Source organism: Wasmannia auropunctata, unplaced genomic scaffold (assembly GCF_000956235.1).
Source record: "Wasmannia auropunctata unplaced genomic scaffold, wasmannia.A_1.0 LD335996.1, whole genome shotgun sequence".
NCBI classification, from domain to species: domain Eukaryota; kingdom Metazoa; phylum Arthropoda; class Insecta; order Hymenoptera; family Formicidae; genus Wasmannia; species Wasmannia auropunctata.
In genome coordinates, this window is record NW_012026894.1 from 2,514,041 (window position 1) to 2,532,019 (window position 17,979).

General features: G+C 45.3%; 1 long non-coding RNA gene across 1 annotated transcript; it reads right to left on the bottom strand.

Moving 5' to 3' along the window:
• Positions 1-7,915: 7,915 nt before the first annotated feature.
• LOC105453701 lies at positions 7,916-17,179 on the bottom strand. Its single transcript, XR_974907.1, has 2 exons — positions 17,123-17,179; positions 7,916-12,575 (listed from the first exon to the last, which is right to left on the bottom strand). It is a non-coding gene; the product is annotated as an uncharacterized LOC105453701 (long non-coding RNA).
• Between the last annotated feature and the right edge of the window lie 800 nt (positions 17,180-17,979).

A 17,979-nucleotide genomic window follows, 5' to 3' on the forward strand; every position in this document is an offset into this window, starting at 1 on the left:
TTATTATTTATCTTATTCGAGGTAAATAAAAAATTATGTTTAAAAAAATTCGTTTATTGGATATGTATTTGCGATAAATTCGCTGTTAATTAATTTATTACTATTAGAGAATATTGTCTTCAAATAAATTTCAACGTTTTGTGCGTTGATCTTGCAATAAAAACAAAAATTACCGATTATCGAGACTTATACAAAGTATGCCTATGATGCCCGCGATAACTGAATTTTAAGCCTGTAATTATTTTTTTTTGTCCTTTTTGCTATTCACCCAACACGTTAAGCCTCTAATTATTTTTTTTCCTTTTCTCAAGGGACGAGAACCTAACGATCAGGGAGCTCCTGAAAAGACTTCAAGTAACCTGCTGAGTTTCCCTGCGAGAGTTGCCGGGTGCAACGAGCCACCTCGAGCTAGATCATTGTCATGTGCTCGCTGATCCTTCTAGGGGCAATAGCCGGCTCGTGGACGCCAGTCCGATGCCAGGGGGTTTTCGGCCCGGACACATCCATAAGTAGAGAGAGACCTGCACGCTCACCGGCGGGTCATTCGTTATGGTTACCGCTCGTGGGTCGGCCCCAGTGAAATCTTTGTCCACCGCGCGATCCGATCGCCGATGTGATAAACATTAATGAGTATTGATGTTGGAGCGCCGATCCGGGCCGGTCATCGTGATATCGCGGCCGATGGATCTCTTGCGACATAGTGATTTCTTCGCCCGATTCAATCGCCGGACGGTGCAATTAACTGTGCCATCGCGCGCGCTCGCGAGGGAAACAATATTATGCCTTGCGATTCAAATACCCTCTATGTTACGAGATATAATATATAACTGCGGTTGTCACTATACATACTTGCGTCTACGTCACAGAGTTTAGCTTATCATATCACTAAGTTTTCAATCGATTCATATATATTTATTAGATATTAGTTTTCTCTTATACTTCTATTTTTAGACATACGTGTATCTCATTGTAAAAAATTGAAATCAAGCTAATCCCTAATGCTACGTTGAAGAAGTCTCCGGGCTCTATCTCTGTCACACCGGTGTTCATCGACCAAGCATCATCTAAGAACGTTCATCCCGCTTCATCACCTTCTCCATTGCCAATCGACTTCGCCGCCTCCGGCCGACAGCGATTCGTATCGCGGGGGAGGATAATCGAGTGGCATTTTTACGCTGTTTGCAAACTGTATCGCCGGCGGGAGGTCGAAGGGCGCGGGCTAGAGGGGGTGTTTTAAGCGGGGGTCCGCGCTATCGTGACGAGTATCGATGCGAGCAGTCGAGTACGATAGAGCTAGGGGGTGCCGCGGCATGCAACCTCCACCCTCCACGTATGATCCTCGGGCGATGGCACACGTATGTGTGTACGTGCGCGTCTCGGTTGTGTTTACGTACGTGTGCGCGGCTCCCACACATGTCTGCAGGTCGAGAGGGTGCATTGCCATTCGTTCGCTCTCGCGGTGAGGTAACGCGCAAGATGACGGTCGGCGAACATCAAAGCGACCGACATCTTTCAGAGACCGCCCCCCCCCCCATCCCCCCCTCTCTCTCTCTCTCACTCTCGATCCGCGAAGCTGCTCCTCTCCTTCTTCGCTTCGCGTCTCTCCCGCGCGTCCGCCGCGTCGTTTATCTCGCTTCTCGTCTGAACCAACGACTCGGCGAAACCCACCACCGCGCCGCGTATGTATCGGGCATTCATTTCAGTAACGAGCACGAGAGAGCGGAAAACGTGAAAGTGCGTGATAGGCAGCCGCGGCGCATACCGGCATACACACGTACTCTCTCTTTCTCTCCGTCCCTCATTTCTAGATTTCCCGCGCTTCCATCCCGGAATTTTCTTTTATCCACGCTCGTCAGAGATCCCTCCTTGCGATTCTTATCGCGTCAAAGAGCAGCATTATGTTCGTGTAGCGACAACGTTCACCGACATCCGTCATACATCTTCTGTAATTTCAAAATTTGTAACAACTTACAGAGAAAGACTCTGACGAGATTATGTTTTAACTAATACATATATGTATATTCTCCGCGCGTCTGTCTCTTTCTTTCGTTAGAAACCGATATTTTATTTATTATAAGTAGCTAATGACTCTTTTCTATTTCGGTTACAAATCCTGCGAAGCAAGAAAACCTCGGACAGAATCCTAAAACAGAACGCCGATACAATTGGTCACATATATATGCTTTGTTTGCTAGGTTCTTTTGTGTGGATATCGCAAATATATAAGTTGCGGCAGAAGCGCACCGCGGTTCGCCCTAAATTTAGCCCTAGGTAGCATCATGGTGATTTTGGCGGACCGACGTCTCCCTCAGGACAGAGGGAATCGGACGGCTTTTGTTGCCCGTAGATCATTTCTCGTGGTGAAAACTTTCAAAATCAGATAGCAAGCTTTGAGGACCAGCCGCAAGATACATGATATTATTCGCCACTTTTTAGTCAGGTGGATTAGACTTAGGTAGAAAAACATAGAAAGGGGATTATGGGTATCCAAATATCCAAGTCTCGGCTAATAACGAGACTGAGGAGGGGTGTATCCGCATTGTAACATCAGGCTTCGGCTCTCTTTCAATTCGCTTTCGCTATAAACCTGAAAAGCGCTCCCGAAAATTATGGTTAAAACGGTTTCATGAGGCGAAACGGCCTATTAAGTCCAGCGAAAAGGATTTATCATTTAGAAAGGATTTCAATCAATTGTCACATCAATAAGGTATAGGAAGAAGTCTTAAGTATATAAATAACTTTGTTCGCTTTCGGTTCGTTTCTTTTTAAAATATGCAAATCTCATGGTGTGCTTGTTTATATGTATATGTATATATTTATGTATATGTACTCTAAGCCAGTCTCCTCGATTTATAACATGCTTATTGCTCCATACTTTAAAAGTTCCGTCAGTACGATATAGTATTTCTTCGAGCGCGCTATGATCGCTAAGGAAAATTAATATTATTGTGATAAAAAGGAATGGTCCATTCTATACCTACTGTATGTATTCATTCATTTGATTTTTATGAATTTTTATGAACTTTTTTAATTTATAAGTGCATATTTTTCATATGTTTCATGGGTGTTCATCTGTCGTTTGTAACCGAATTTAAGGGAATTCAAGATACGAGAACATACAAAATGTTTCGTACATTATAATGGTCCGTTGACACGATGATGGATCGTCTACCTTGACCGGACAGGTAAATGTGCTTTCACACTAATGCGCTGAAAGTGTATAATCGTTGCGGCACGCGGGTACACTAACAAGGGTCAACAACTCCATCAAATCTCGGAGTCGTATAATATACTATTACAAGCGATATAAACAACGAGAGACATATTGAGGCTGTACAATGTATTTTTCCTCAGCAAATGTGAAAGTAGATAATTAAAATAAAACTAAGGAAGAAATATTGTGGATCTAACGAAAACAGATTAAAAATATTTCCTAACAATTTTAATGCATATTTGATAAATGATATCACATTTGTGTTTAATTCTTGCGAATAATTTTTTTTTAATTTGAATTTCAAGTGCAAAAATTATGACAATCATGCAGTGCAATTTGCGGTCGGTAACCATAATGCTTATTAAATTGATAGTCGTGGGCGTGTATTACGAAACCCCCGGTGTGCCAGATCGAATTTGAACGAAGAAGGGTGAGTCGCCACAATAAAAGGTCTTTGCACGAGCAGCTAGGAGTTAAGTCGTGGGTAATAATTACCGATCCCTCGTTAGCGCCACCAATAGACGGTCTCGCCCACCTGCCCACGTTATAATAATATAAGCCGCCTCTTTTGCGGTCGGTAGCCCTCGCACGTGCCGCCAGAACCTCCTTTATTCATTTTCTGCCCTTCGTTTCTCGCACCCTCTTACGCCCTCCCCCCCTCCCCCCCGGCTGAGAGCGCTCTATCGAGTTCCCGATTCGTTTCCGAATATTCAACATTCGGACGTTAGAGATCTCCAATTCTCCATACATATCATGTAATGCGCATCTTAATCTAAATATAACAATTTTAATTATAGTTCTTTGCGTGAATAATACAAACACGTACCATACCCTTTACGGTATCATCGATTTCAAAGGTTCTTCGGTTATTCTTTTTATGGGTGCCGATTATTAGTAGCACAATCACGACGATAGATTCACAGGGTTAGCCTGCGTAAGTGTGAAAGTGACGAAACTATCGACGAGATGTACGTATGAGGATTATGCAGGAATTGATTATTGCCGGCTATTGCGGAAGCCTCCTGTCTCGGAGTCGTCGGCTTAAAGCACCCTTTTCGCAATCCGCCTGATATTCTCGTGCAATCGCGCAGGCTTCTCGCTCGGTTAATTGCGTTATTCAGAAACGATCAATCAGCAATTAGCGATCCACTGTCCGGCCGGAGGACGCCGGACCGCTGCTATCCGCGGCATAAAAGCCGCTCCGAGCATACAACATGGAATTATGAATCGTACAACCTGAATAAGGCGCGTTAACCGTATCATTACAATTTCTAATCAAACCGTCAGTGCTCGCGGCTTTAATTTGTAAAACCAGATTGTGAAATAACGAAGGTAGAAAAGCGACTGTCAATTTCTACTGAAAACGATTCTCTGTGATATTTTTTTTTCTAGAAATTATTTTGATACACTATTTATGCATTATTTTCAAATATTATATAAAATGATTATTAAATACATTTAATAATAGTCAAAGCACTTGCTTCCTCTCTTCGACTATAGAAGCGCAGAAATCATCATTTTAACATATAATCTTCCTAGGCGTCCAGGAGCAGGTGATAAATATATGCTTAATTCATTCTACAAGTTGCGTGTCCGAGAATAGTGACCGGTCGGCGCAACCAGTTCCGCGCGTTCTCCAGCACCAATTTGCGACGTCGCGAGAGAGAAGACGCGGCGGGAAAAAAAAGACCTAGTAGACCAAGAAGAGCCCGGCGGAGACCGGTGAACATGTGATAGCGCATGACGAAGGCATGATGGATGAGGGGGCGGCTAGTTTACGTGATCGGGACATGATCGCTCGCAGGCGGGGTGGTCCGTTTGTCCACCGCTACTCCCGTGTCCGTCTTTTCCCTTTCTGCCTCTCACGAAACGTGTGTCTCCTCTCCCGCCGCCCGCCACCCGTCCTTTCCCGCCGTACTCCTCATATATACGTCGCGCATACGCCGGAACGCACCCCTGTCACCGGGACTGAGCGATCTCGTTGTCGTGTTCGGCGAACGCGACTGTAAAAAGGACTCGCGTGCGATCTCGCATGCCGATATCTCGTCGGGAGACCTTCGGAGTAACGTTTCGCGGACTTTGCCCGTGTCGGCTCGCGCAATATCATTCGTGGATACGATCGATTTCGCCATTCGTGGAATCGAGGCCTACGCGAATGTTGAACATTGAGATAGGTCGTTTGAAAACTCAACTTTACATACGTTCTTGCATTTTTTCGAGTGTCACGAGCTGTTTTTTCTTCCTTCTAAAATTTGCATTATGTATATTTGCACGGATTAAAAAACGTAGATTAAATTTTCCCTGAATTTGTAATTGCAATTTAATTCTATTGATGATACTCAACTGGATGATACTCCCGGGCTAACTGTATAGGTCGGTTTTCTTTATACCAATTTAGGTTCTAAAATGACCTGTCTCATTCCACAACCACAGCTAATGCTCTTTACGATGATGTCAGGAAAAAAGTAGGTCCTCTCCTCTTAGCCCCCGCAGGCGTCGCTCCACCGCGCGCTCCCTTCGACCCGCGAAGTCATCGCTGAAATTCGTGCGGACGTTGAAGACGGACGCAGGGTTCACGCTGTGAGACGTCGTCCCGAGGACGAGCGCACGAGCTCCCGAGTTTTGACGAGGGCACGGACAAACGCAGTCCGTATACAGGAGGAGAGCGCACGAAGCGCGGGGCCAGAAACCAGTAGCCTCTCGTCGATGCGCCCCGCTGACCTCGTCGGACTCCCCCCGCGCCGAGGATTAGAACGCGCAGTTGATGCTCTGACATGAGGAATGCTTTGCCGATGCCGAGAGAGTCGGGAACTGAGGTCCTTGCCTCCTGCTACCACATCCCGCGCTCTTTTTTCCATTTTCGACGATGTTAATTCTCGATATATCTGTCACGGCGGGAGAGAAGCCCCGCAAGAGAGGAAACGAGGCATCTAATTTGAATGCTACTATATTAGTCGCTGCCAGTGACTCGACAATGTAGATGAAACTGCGCCAACTTACTGCGACGGTTCGCGAGCAAGCCGAATGAAACGCTTTGTGTTTTGGATGTTATACAATACGATACGCCTGACATCGCGTCATTTCGGTGAAATTCAGAATACGTGTTTATATGTATATCGCGATGTGACTTTAACGATATATAAAAAATAAAATTTTTAATATTTTAAAATAATTAAAATGAAAGACAAACCGTTCTTTAAAATTACAATGTTAAATTGGATGATGCTTCATCTTTTACAGAAACTTTACAATATTCGCGATTTACAATTAGCTCTACTAAAAAAAAATGAATCTCAATAATAATAACGAAATAATAACAAATCTCATTTAAATTATTTTAACTTCAAAATATTGTTTTACGATAACAACGGTTGATAGAGAAAATTACAGGCGGGATGTTAAGCTGAGATTCCGAAACGGAAACAAAATGCGGAGACAGAGGACTACGAAGGAAGAGATCCCCGGGTCATCGATTCTGCCTCCGACATTTCTTATTATCCGAAATCTAGTGAGATTGAGGGACGCGACGCGATAAGCGCGACCACACAGAGATTGATTCAGAAGATTCTCACAGGCGGTTTCATCAATCGCGGAGCCAGCGGAGAAGGCGAATCATTGTTGGACCCGATCTCGCGACGTATGCTACAGCCGATCCCGTGTAGATGACCAATCAGAAGTCCAACTGTTTCGCGGAGGGTTGGAAAGCACAAACGGCTGCACTGTGTCGTCAGTTATACATTGCGATCGAGTAAGTGTGTGTATGTGTTTCGTGAGATTCCTTCTTTTCAAGTCGTCCTTTATTTCTGTTACCATTTACAGCTTCTTCATCGTCATCATCATGCAGAAAATATTTTTTCAATATCAATTTAATAAATAGATTAGCAAAAATTAGCAGAGAGGTTTCATGATTCAAGCTAATATCGCAAATTGTTTTTCCTTTTGTAAATTCAAATTAACATCATTTTTTTGATAAGATATGTAAAATATGTAAAGAAATACACATGTGCCGGTTCTGAAAATAATATTAAAAGAATTTTAATAAAAATGATTTCAAACTTTATATATATCTATTGCAAAAGAACTCCTTATTATTACTTGTTTTAAAAATACAATCCGTTATAAGTCTTAATATTTTTTATAAAACATGCATATCTATAATAAAATTTAGATCTTTACCAAAAGTACGGAGGGGGCTGTATGAATACATTTGTGCTTCGCATATGGAGCAGAGATGTTTACTCGCCTGTACATATCGATAATCGTAACGAAGGAGGAAGAATACGGGTTACCCTATGTATGCATATATATATATGCGCGTTGGCATATCGCACAAGTTGAGATAATTGGTCGTACGATCGGGACAAATATTATTTCTCTCCGAACGGAGTCGAGGGAGGATTATATTTGTATGATAATACTTCACACTCGGCTGGCTCCCTATAATGGAAAGAGGGATCTATGCATTGGGGGAAGCGCGCCCAGTGATTCGACTTGCTATTATACGATGTAATCAGTACTCCATAAATATCGGCGTACTCACCCACCGAACGTTAAGGATTCGGAGATAAGTGTTATGTTTTATAGGCGCGTCACTCTGATCGTTTTAACAGATCGGGACAATAAAAGGATCAGGCAATTACTTGACAGTGAAACGCTCAGAAACGGCCGGTTCTTACGCATAAATCGTGAAGAACACCAGTGTCTTAAAATGAAGTCTTTAATGAGATTTTTATTATTACCGCACGTTTTCTCTCTACATACAACGATAAAACGTTTATCACATCAAAAGTATTTAACGCAAAAATATAAAGGAGTATAGAAGAATACAAATTATTAATTGTCGACCGATTCATTTCTTTTTTTGTACGGAATTATATTTAAGTTGCCTTGGTAGCTTCAGCGAAATGAAGGGAACAACAGTATCACGTAATCTTCTTGTAATTCCGAGTTCTTCGAAGATGACACTAGAGACGTTGCGTCTTCGGAGTGCCTTTGTACGGCAGGATCGCGAGCTGCAGCAAGCAAGAGAGAGGCTCTTGCTCTAAGATCGGATAAGAAGAAGAAACAAATCCGCTACCTTTCGGTATGAGAAAAACGTGCGACGAGGCCGACGCGGTGTCTATTCTGGTAAGCCGTCTAGGAATGCGTCCTTCTCGCTTAGTTTCCCATTCTATTTCAATCAGCCTCTATCTTTCTCCTTTTTTTCCTCTTCTTTGTTTCCTTGTCTCTCCTTCTCTCTTTCTGCTGCTCGCTGTCCGAGTCCGACACGACATTTGAGAAGCCTTCATCAGGCCCCCAATATCCAGGGCATATCGTTTCGCCTGCCACCCTGTCGGCGGTAGATCAAATCAATCTCGTTTGCGACGCGCTGCTCGACCCTTTTCCAACTTCTTGAGATGTCCGCGTTAATATTATGCCGCGTGAGGTAATATTACTCACAGTATAATGAGTTCCCTTGGCTACCAAACCGGCTCAACTATACGGCTGCATTTCTAAAAGAGACTAAGCTAGTAGAATAATTCAATACCTAGAACGATAAAAGTAAAAAAAAAATAGGAGTAAAAAATAATATATTCTACCACAGCCAGACGTTTTTATGTATACTCTACAGAAAAGAATAAATGCAAATATTATCTAATTCGTTGAATGCGTTAATAAACTAGGGGAGTGCTAATCTTTTGTAAATTATCATATTCGAATAATGTCAGGAAAAAGTTTAACGTTCGCCAACATATGTAACCGACGACTAATTGTAAGTGCAGGAGATTTCGGAGCTTGACGCGCATCGCTCGGCATCTAGGTATATCTAGGCACACGCATTTATGCCGACGCACCTAAATCCGAAACAAATTGTGTCGGCAAACACGGGCATTGTCCGCCGAAGAAAAAACCGGCGGAGCGTGTTTACGTCACGCCGCCCATTCTGAAAAGTAATCTACACCGTATTGTCGCCCGGCGCGGTGCGCGCGCCCGGCCATCCACGAAAGACTTAGTGCCCCTCCTCGCCGCCCTTTTCGCTCTTTAGCGCAGGCTTTAGTCCCCGCAATATTCACAAGGACGCGCCGCGCGGCACGATCTGTCACTCGGGCATCGAGACTCGCGGTCGGATGATCGCGCGTAAGCGCGTTATTCGCAGCGGCCTTTCAGACCTCGGCGGTATCGTTGCCTCTTACTCCGAGGGGTTGGCACTCCGTACGAGGGGTGGGGTAAGTCCCATCACGTCGGCACCGGTCGCCATCACCGTCGGGATTATCTTCGGGTCCTGGTACCGCGCCGCTGCGGCTCTTCTTCCTCTACCTGGTCGCACTGTCTGAGAACTTAAGCGCTAAATTGTTACTCGAAGTAGCGACAGACTGAATGGAATTTTCACTCGCATCCTTACTCGCATTTACGAGCCTAAATACGATCGTTTCAAAATTCACAGTTCTTGTTTAATATAGAAACGTTATATTCCCGAGTATTTTTTCTGCAGGAATTTATTCAGGTTAATACGGAGATATTAAAATTTACAAAGGTTTATTTCGAGCTGCGGAACTTCAAGTTTTCGACGAAAGTTTTCGTAAAAAGTTTACCGGCTTTCGTCAATATATTCCAACTGCAAAAGTGGCTGAGAGTTTGCCGGAACTCTCTTGTTTATGTTTCGTGTTTATAAAGCCAATAATAAACGAGTACATAATCCAAACTCAGGTTTATACAATTCTTTCCGTAAATTGCTCGATATTTTATGAAATAAGTATACTTTTTAAAATATTTTTTCAGGCTTCTGTAAACTGTAATTACCCTAAGTAAATAATTTACTATTCACCAATTCCTTTAAATTGTATTCTATATGAGAAGTCAACTTAAATACATTGAATCGAAGTAACATCATTTTTAATATATTTTTACGCTTTAGATTTGTAGCCGAACTCTTTTAGGATTGAGGAAACACAATGACGACTGAGGCGAGGATGAGCAGGACAAAGGTGGAGACACGCGCGGCTTGCTGGGCCGTTCCATCGCGCCGCAGCTGTGAAACACGTACCATCGGTTCGGTATCCACGATGCCTAATTTTTGAGAGTATGTCCGAAAGGCGAAGGGAGGGGGAGAGGAGGAGGGGTAAGGAACCACCTGGAAACCCCCCCCGGATCATGGGAGTGAAGACTATTCGGATGCGCCGAGCCGTGCAACGAGCCGCCGCCGCGAAATAAGGGATGCTCTCTCTCCTCCACCACTCTGTCCCCCGACGGTTTTCGACAGTGCCGTAACGCGGTACCTCCGCCGGGCCCTCGACCATCGTTTTTTTTTTTGCAACGGGCGGCCTGTACGCGCACGTATATATACGTGTAACTAATACCGACGCTGTACGTGTTTAGGGGCAACCCCTCGCCCGAAGGGTACTCGCCCCGGAGACTTAAGCGCGAGCATACTTACCGCATGTTGCCATAATGAGTCGCGGGGTCGAGTGCGCGGAAGAGGGAGAGACGGGGTGGGCTCGGGTCCCCTCCCTCCTTGTTCCCTTTTCATTCAATGCCGCAAAGAGCGGCCGAGAGATGCCTTCAAAGGAAGATTAAAGTGCCGCGATCCTTGGCAGTTTGTTTATCGGTCGGCTTTCTCTTTCTTGCCCCTGCCCGCGTTTTCCTTTTTTCTCTTCCTCCATCTTCTGCTTCTCTTCCTTCAGCCTTGCCTTCTTCTACGTGTATAGCGCCAGATCCGCTACGAATGTATTTGCGAACCAAGAGAATCGAAGAGCGTCTTCTTCGCGCAGGCAAAACTTTACGCGTTTGTATTTAAATTGAACATTATTATATAACGTTATTATTTGTAGATATCAAAGCGACTTGAAGAATATTGATTATTATATTATTATCTTATTGTCCGGATGTCTTTACTTCAGTATGTTTCCGTTTTCATTTTTTTTTCTTTCCACCCTTTTTTCGCATATACTGCCAATTTCTGTTCACAATCTTCATTGAAAAATTTTAATTTTTACCAATCACATTGTGTACTATACACGTACAACAAGCAGCTTTTTTCGCTGCTGATCTTTCGTCCTCGCTTTAAAATCATTGATGGCAATCCAATTTGTCAGTGTACATTTCTGTAGCGTTGCTCGATAACTGTAAAAGTTACCCATTCCGCCGCTCACAAAGCGCACGTAAAATCACCTCTGAACGCCGCAGTACGCGGCATACGCGCTGGATGTACAAGGGTTCAATCGCGGTTTTGCGAGGGGTTGGAAAGTCGGCACACGGAGGGACGCGGCACAGGGGATGTTTCGGGAGAGAGTAGGGCGTACACACATCGGCGGAGGGAAAACATGGTGGCCAACTGGTTGCGGCATTCATCAGAGGCGGTGCTCCGCGTACCTTTTGAGATCTCGTCTTTTTTATCGTTCTCCGTGTACACGCGTATACATTGGCACGAAGGGGAGAACGGGAGAAAAGAGTGAGAGAGAGAGAGAGAAAGAGAGACAGAGAAGGGGGGCCGACTGGCTGTATGAGAAAAACTCTCCATTGAAACTATCGACGAGAAAGGAGCCGCCTCCGTGTCGGCTCCCTTTGCACGATCCGCCTCGATCCTACGAGGAATCATCGGGAGGTATTTACACCTTCTTTACGCCGGAGAGCCGCACGCAGCGCATTATCGCCGGGCTCTGCTTAATCATGCGTGGCGCGCGCGCCCTGCCATTTACAAAGCCGCACGTACGTAATTGTAAACGTTCGTCACAAAGAAAGTGCTTTTCTCCCGCAGCCACGTTCGTGAGATGGTTCTCGCGCGTATAAATATAAAATATCTTTGAAGTCGCACAAACAAGATAAATATATTAATAACGCGGAAAATCGCGTAATTATAGCGTGACTCACGTCCCGCGCTTTCATCGTAATTGTGCGATAATCATAAGGCTCGTAAAATCAGCAGTGATCAAATATGATTTTTCAACACTAGGATTTTCATCATCAAGGATCTCTCAAACAGCTCGATAAGCTGTCGGTAGAATTTTCGTGGGAATAACATTTTTCCGGAGCAGAAACGATGTATGGTGCCGTAAGTTATCGTTGCCCGACGCGAAAGTTAACGCAGATAGACGATGGAGAAAAAGCGGAGATATGGCGCTTGCATTGCGGGCGAACGGCCCGAAGGGAGAATGGAAACAGGCGAACCGCCGCCGCGCGGCGCGGATCAGAAGCGTGGCGAAATCTCCCTCTCGGATGTTTCCAATTACGTTTACGTCTCTCCGCGTCTCCCTCCCGCGCCGTCCCCCTCATGCCCCCCGGTGTCTGATTACACCGCGATGTCGGGCGCCCTCCCTGTTTCGCCGCAAAGAGAGATGCACTTGCCGCGCCCGCGTATACGGCCTTCGTCACCGGGCGCCGAAGCCTGAAATCAGAGAATAATAAAATTCACCTAACGCCGTTTACGGGATACGGGCGCACAGCCGACGCTTCCGCGTATAGCGAAGCGCGCGGCGGCTCGCAGAAGGGCAAATGCGGAGAGTAATCCGATACGTTCGACGTCGCAAGTTTCGCAAGGGTAACTATGTTTCGACAAAGTTGGCCCTTTAAAGAGCGCCGATATACGCGCGTTTTATAGTCCTTCTCGAATAGCCAGGGATATTACTGGATATCTAAATGCTCTGTTATTAGTTTTAGAAGAAATGTTGCTGGATACGTGTGTATAATTTACATGTACTATAATTTATACATTCCCAATATACATTTTTTTTTTTAAATGACGAGTACAACAGAAACCGATATCGCATTTATAGCAAATCGCTCGATTGCCATCCCCCCCTCTCCTCCCCCCCATTGTTATTATACGTACGTGGCTAAATCAATTACTCGCAAATTGTAATTATTATTCTCCGCGGCGTATCTTTGTCCCGCGTTATTTTTTTTTGTTCCGATAATCACATTGCGCCGGTCTCTTTTTGTCGCGGAACGAGACATTTAAAGCCCGCGAGCGCATAATCCATTGTTCACACGGATAATTTTATTAATGTACGTTAATCCGCGTGTTCCATGCGTTCAAATGCCCGTATTGCAGTTCGTTAACTTAATGGCGATTATCAGGATGAAATACAACTCGTAAATGCGCGAGGCGCAATCCGGATAAGCCGAAAGGCAATAAAGAGGAATTGCAAATGCTTCGGATGAAAATGCTGCCAACAATGCGGCCTCGATAGTATTCTGTTCGTGTTAAACGTTCGAATAACACCGTTGCGCATGAAATCGGTTCGATTAAAAATACCGCTAAGCGTTGTCGGTTGTTTCGCGGAATACCTATTCGATATATAATAATACGTCGGGGCTAAGCCAAGTATACGAGTTCGCGAGCGATACTGCGAAAAATCGATGCGAAAAAGGTACGGCGGAGTGGCGGAGTAGGTATACTGGATGTGCCAATAGCAGAGAAAATCTTGTATGGGTGCTGATTAATTTAGTTCTGCGCCAGCAATTATCCGAAGTGTCAACGTTCCACGTACGTCGCGGACAAACGCAGCATGTGCGCTCGTATACGGGACTCGTCGGCGTTTCGGCGCCGACTTGATAAATCCAATTGTACGCGGCGGCTAAAGCCGAAAGGTACACGAGGACCGTGTCGAAAGACGCGCTACCGAACTTTGACAGCAACTTGCCGCCGCGTGTTTCACGGCTATCAGCCGAGCGCTGCCTAGCCTGGAGGCGGATATATTAGCGTGGAGGCTACGGCAACACATAAAGACGTTATTATCCTGACGGGCTCTCGTCCACTCTTCGCATTCATCGCCGAACGGTACCGCGTTTCTACCGCCGAAACTCTCCCTCCGCGAGTTCGGATCGCGCGGAAGGGAGGAGGTATTACATTGAAGGTTTCACGAGAAATTCCGCGCGCCTCGCGTTGAAACATAATGTATTTATCTTGCAGACGATGCGAATCAAGTTTTCGAAGTATAACGAATTTAAGCAAAATATTGGTACAAGGTATGGCTAAGCTAATTCAGCGGTAGGAAAGCTAAGGCGCAACTTAAACCTTCAGAGTTTGGCTTAATGGCGCCAGTTTCAAAATAAAAACAGACGCACGAGGAGTATATAAAATTGACCAATAACGAGTAAGGGGAGAATCTGTTCTTCGTCGAAGGATTCATATTTTTCTTTAATGATCTTATTTCTTCCGCGTTAAATCTCATCACAATCTGCCAATCGTCCGCTTATTTCATTTCTGCACCTTCATTCCGTAACTTTTCGCCTCCCAATCGAATCGACTCCCATTGTTATCTTTTGTTAACTATAATCCCCTCCTTTTCGGATATTCCGAGGGCCATTCGCGAGTCTCATCAAACTTTCGTCGAACCTCGCGCGCGTCGACGCGCGTTCGGCGTGTTCATCGATTCTCGATTAAGCACGCCTGGCCGATTAATTGCGTATCGATCAGATATACGTATTTAGTGCCGGTAGCGAGATCATCTGTACTCGGTGGATACTTGGTTGCCTTTTGACACTCCTTGTGTACATAACTCGTGATGAAGTCACGAGCGAATGTTCGCTTTAATCTTGAAAGTTTGTTACTTGATATAATACTGGTGCACACTGAGGATTCTAGCCGGTCTCACAACGTTGAATTGACTCCGATTTTTCCTTTCGCTATGTTATTGTGCAAAAAGAGAAGAAATTCATTCGCGATGATACATTTAGAACCTTTCTAATTTTTTGATTATTTCGCACCATTGGCGTTTTTTCTATGTCTCGATGTTTTATCGTTATAAAAATATTCTTCCATCAGCATTTATTTTATCCAAAGAACGTTTGCATTTTTTAAATCAAAATCCGCAGCCCAAATGTGCGCGTACAGCTCAACCGTAATCAAAGGATTGAAATAGCAAATAATTGCAAATTAAACGAAAAAGAAATATTTTTCATAATCTCTAATTTTTTTTATCGACAATTACGTGAAGCCGATACAGTTTTCTATTCCCACAGGCACTTTACTAATGGCAGGGAACAGCGTGGAACAAATCGTATTGTAAAATCAATTTCTCGCCGTATAATGCCCGCCGACACGAAGTTATGATTGGTACGAACAATTGCCGGGCACATATACATGCGCTTTTCGAATATAAAAATAATTGGTAGCCGACGAGATTTTTGCGGGCGACGGGCTCCATACGCTGCGACGAGTGATCGAAATAATTTACGCGTCGGCTGAATGCATTCGCGCAACTTTCTCGACGACTCGCATTGTATCCTCGTTGCGCATTTTTTTTTGCTGCGTTATTTCCCCCGAGCGCACCGTTAATCGCGCCGATTGCCGCACCAGCGAGAAAGAGGCTAGGCACGCAGGTAATTGGCGCCTAATTGGACCCACCTGTTCCATCCGGCCGGGCAAAGGAATCTCGACTCTCTTACGGTATTTATTTTAAGCGAAGGGGTTGGCCTCTCGATTACCTAGCACTTGTGTCAATTCCCTCTCACGGATTTCATATAAAGACGTTTCTCCTTTAATCACCTGTAGAAACCGTTCCTTTCTTTCCGCCGAAAAAAAGTGTGCCAAGAATTCCATTTCAATCAAAAACTGTACTATTGATAAAGATTTTTCTCTTATTCTTACATTTTTATCTTAATATTCTGAGTGTGCTACGCGTTTCTATATATATATGGACACAATCACATAACAAAGCATTTCTCGGTCCCTTTGATCTCTGCAACTTTATCTATCTTTTACAATTTATCTTTTAAAAATTTTAACAGCCAACTACAATTCTTACAGTATCGTAAATTGCACGATAAACACCGCAAAATGAGTTATAAAAGAAACGCCATCTCTTATAGCGTCCGACCGTCAGCAAACGTCATTTGTCAGATACTAAAATGCATTCGCTCTAATTCCACGTTAATACGCCGTCTCGTGCGACTTGCTTTGCATGCGAAGTAATCGCTTTAAAACGCTCGCTAATTCTCAAAGAAAGAGCAAACGCCGGTTTTTACTCGCGGCCGCCATTATCTCTCATTAGAGTGGGTTCTTTTAGCGAAATCCCGCGGCGTCCCTCCTCTTATGTCAACCTACGCTTATGTGTGTGAACCGAGAAAACGTGAAGGATAAAATAAAGGCAAGGGGGACTCGAGAAAAGGGATGCGACAAGAGGGTTGGTGCAAAATGTACCGACACAATGCTCGCGCGCATGTTGGCGATTGCGCATGCAGATGGACTCGGGGGCGGACAAAAAAAAAGGATGAAACAAAATTGATGGGTTGCCGAAGGCAGATAAATCGGAAGGTGGATTACGACGGTCGCGTGATGGACACTATGCGTGAAAGCGGCGTCAGGATGTCAAACTCGACGTCCGTCCGTGTCAAACCGTTCTTCACCGTGCAAAACCACGCGTGGAAGCTCGTAAAGAAAATTACGCGAAATCGATAAATTAAAATTCGTTTTATTGTAATGGCAAAGAAGTGAATTGATCGACATGAAGATAATCTGATGGGAAGGATTACTTAACTTAAAGGGCAATAACAATTAATCGTTGATTGGATAACTTGCAGAGAAAAAAATGCACAATGAAAAAGTCACAAAAAGTTCAATAAACTGTTGGATACATAGTAAACGACATTTAATATTAGCTATAATAAATTGATACAGTAAACTATGCTGATCAATATGTTGTAATTAGAGTAGATTCAGTCTGAATAATGAATTACAAGGATACGCAAAGAGCTATTAGCTTCAGTTCTTATTGGATTCGGTAAAAATAAATAAAAAAAACTTCGAGAAATTGTTTTAGTCACTGCAGTTGCATTATAAAGAGTTATTCTAACGAAAGGAAAGCGGACAGAGAAGGACAACCGAATTGAACGCGCGGAAGGGGAGAAAATCTTCGCGAGGCTCAAGTAGCGCGTTTGAAATTTCGCATTTTTCCACACACTCACGCGTGCACACAGCGACAAACTTACCCCCGGTGGCGTGAAAAAAATCCGCGCGGGAATAATTCGGCGGTGGCAGAGACAGGAAAAGCGACGGGTCGTCGGACGAGCGACGGGCGAGCAGCGACGACGACGACGACGACGGCGGCGGCGGCGGCGACGGCGACGGCGTTGCGTGCGAGAGTGGCGTCGCGACGCCGGGCGTCGGCGTGGATCTCGCACGCGCCGTGCCTTCCGCGTCGCGCGCCGAAAACAATGGCGTCGTCGGGGTTTCTCGCCGTTCCAACGGGGCACAGAACACCGCCCACGGCAAGCGCCGCCCCCGTTAGAACGTCCAGCAACAGCGATCGTGGTGAGGCCGTGAAGCGGCTCTTCAGGGCGCCGCGCGGAGTTGCGCGATGCCGCGCCGCGCGGCACAATTGCGGTTTATCCCCACCGTCGACGGTCGGCGAGCGCGACGGGCCACCGCCACGCCATCGCCGGCATGGCTCCACCCAGATACACGCTATGCCGCGCTGGTCCTGGCCGAGAAGCCTCGTCAGGGGCAACGTTGCCCGGAGGCAAGGCAACTGCCTGGTCGACTCGGCTCGCGCAGGACGAAGGAGTGAGGAAGAGCGCGAACGGGGGGAGAAAAGAATGAGGAACGGAGACGGCGAGAGGCGCGGCAGGAGAGAGCAGGGACAACACTAACCGAAGGGAGATGGTGTATACGATGTAGGGAACGCGCTTAGGGGTGGGGACGCCAAAATCGTGCGGCAGGGATCTCCGCATGCGGGAAGGCAGACTCTGGTGGTCAATCGGGCGCCGCGCACCGCAGCAGCGACGCGTCACTGCACCCCTGTTTTGGGAGTCGGGCACGTGCTTCTTTCCTCTCCACCGACGCCGCG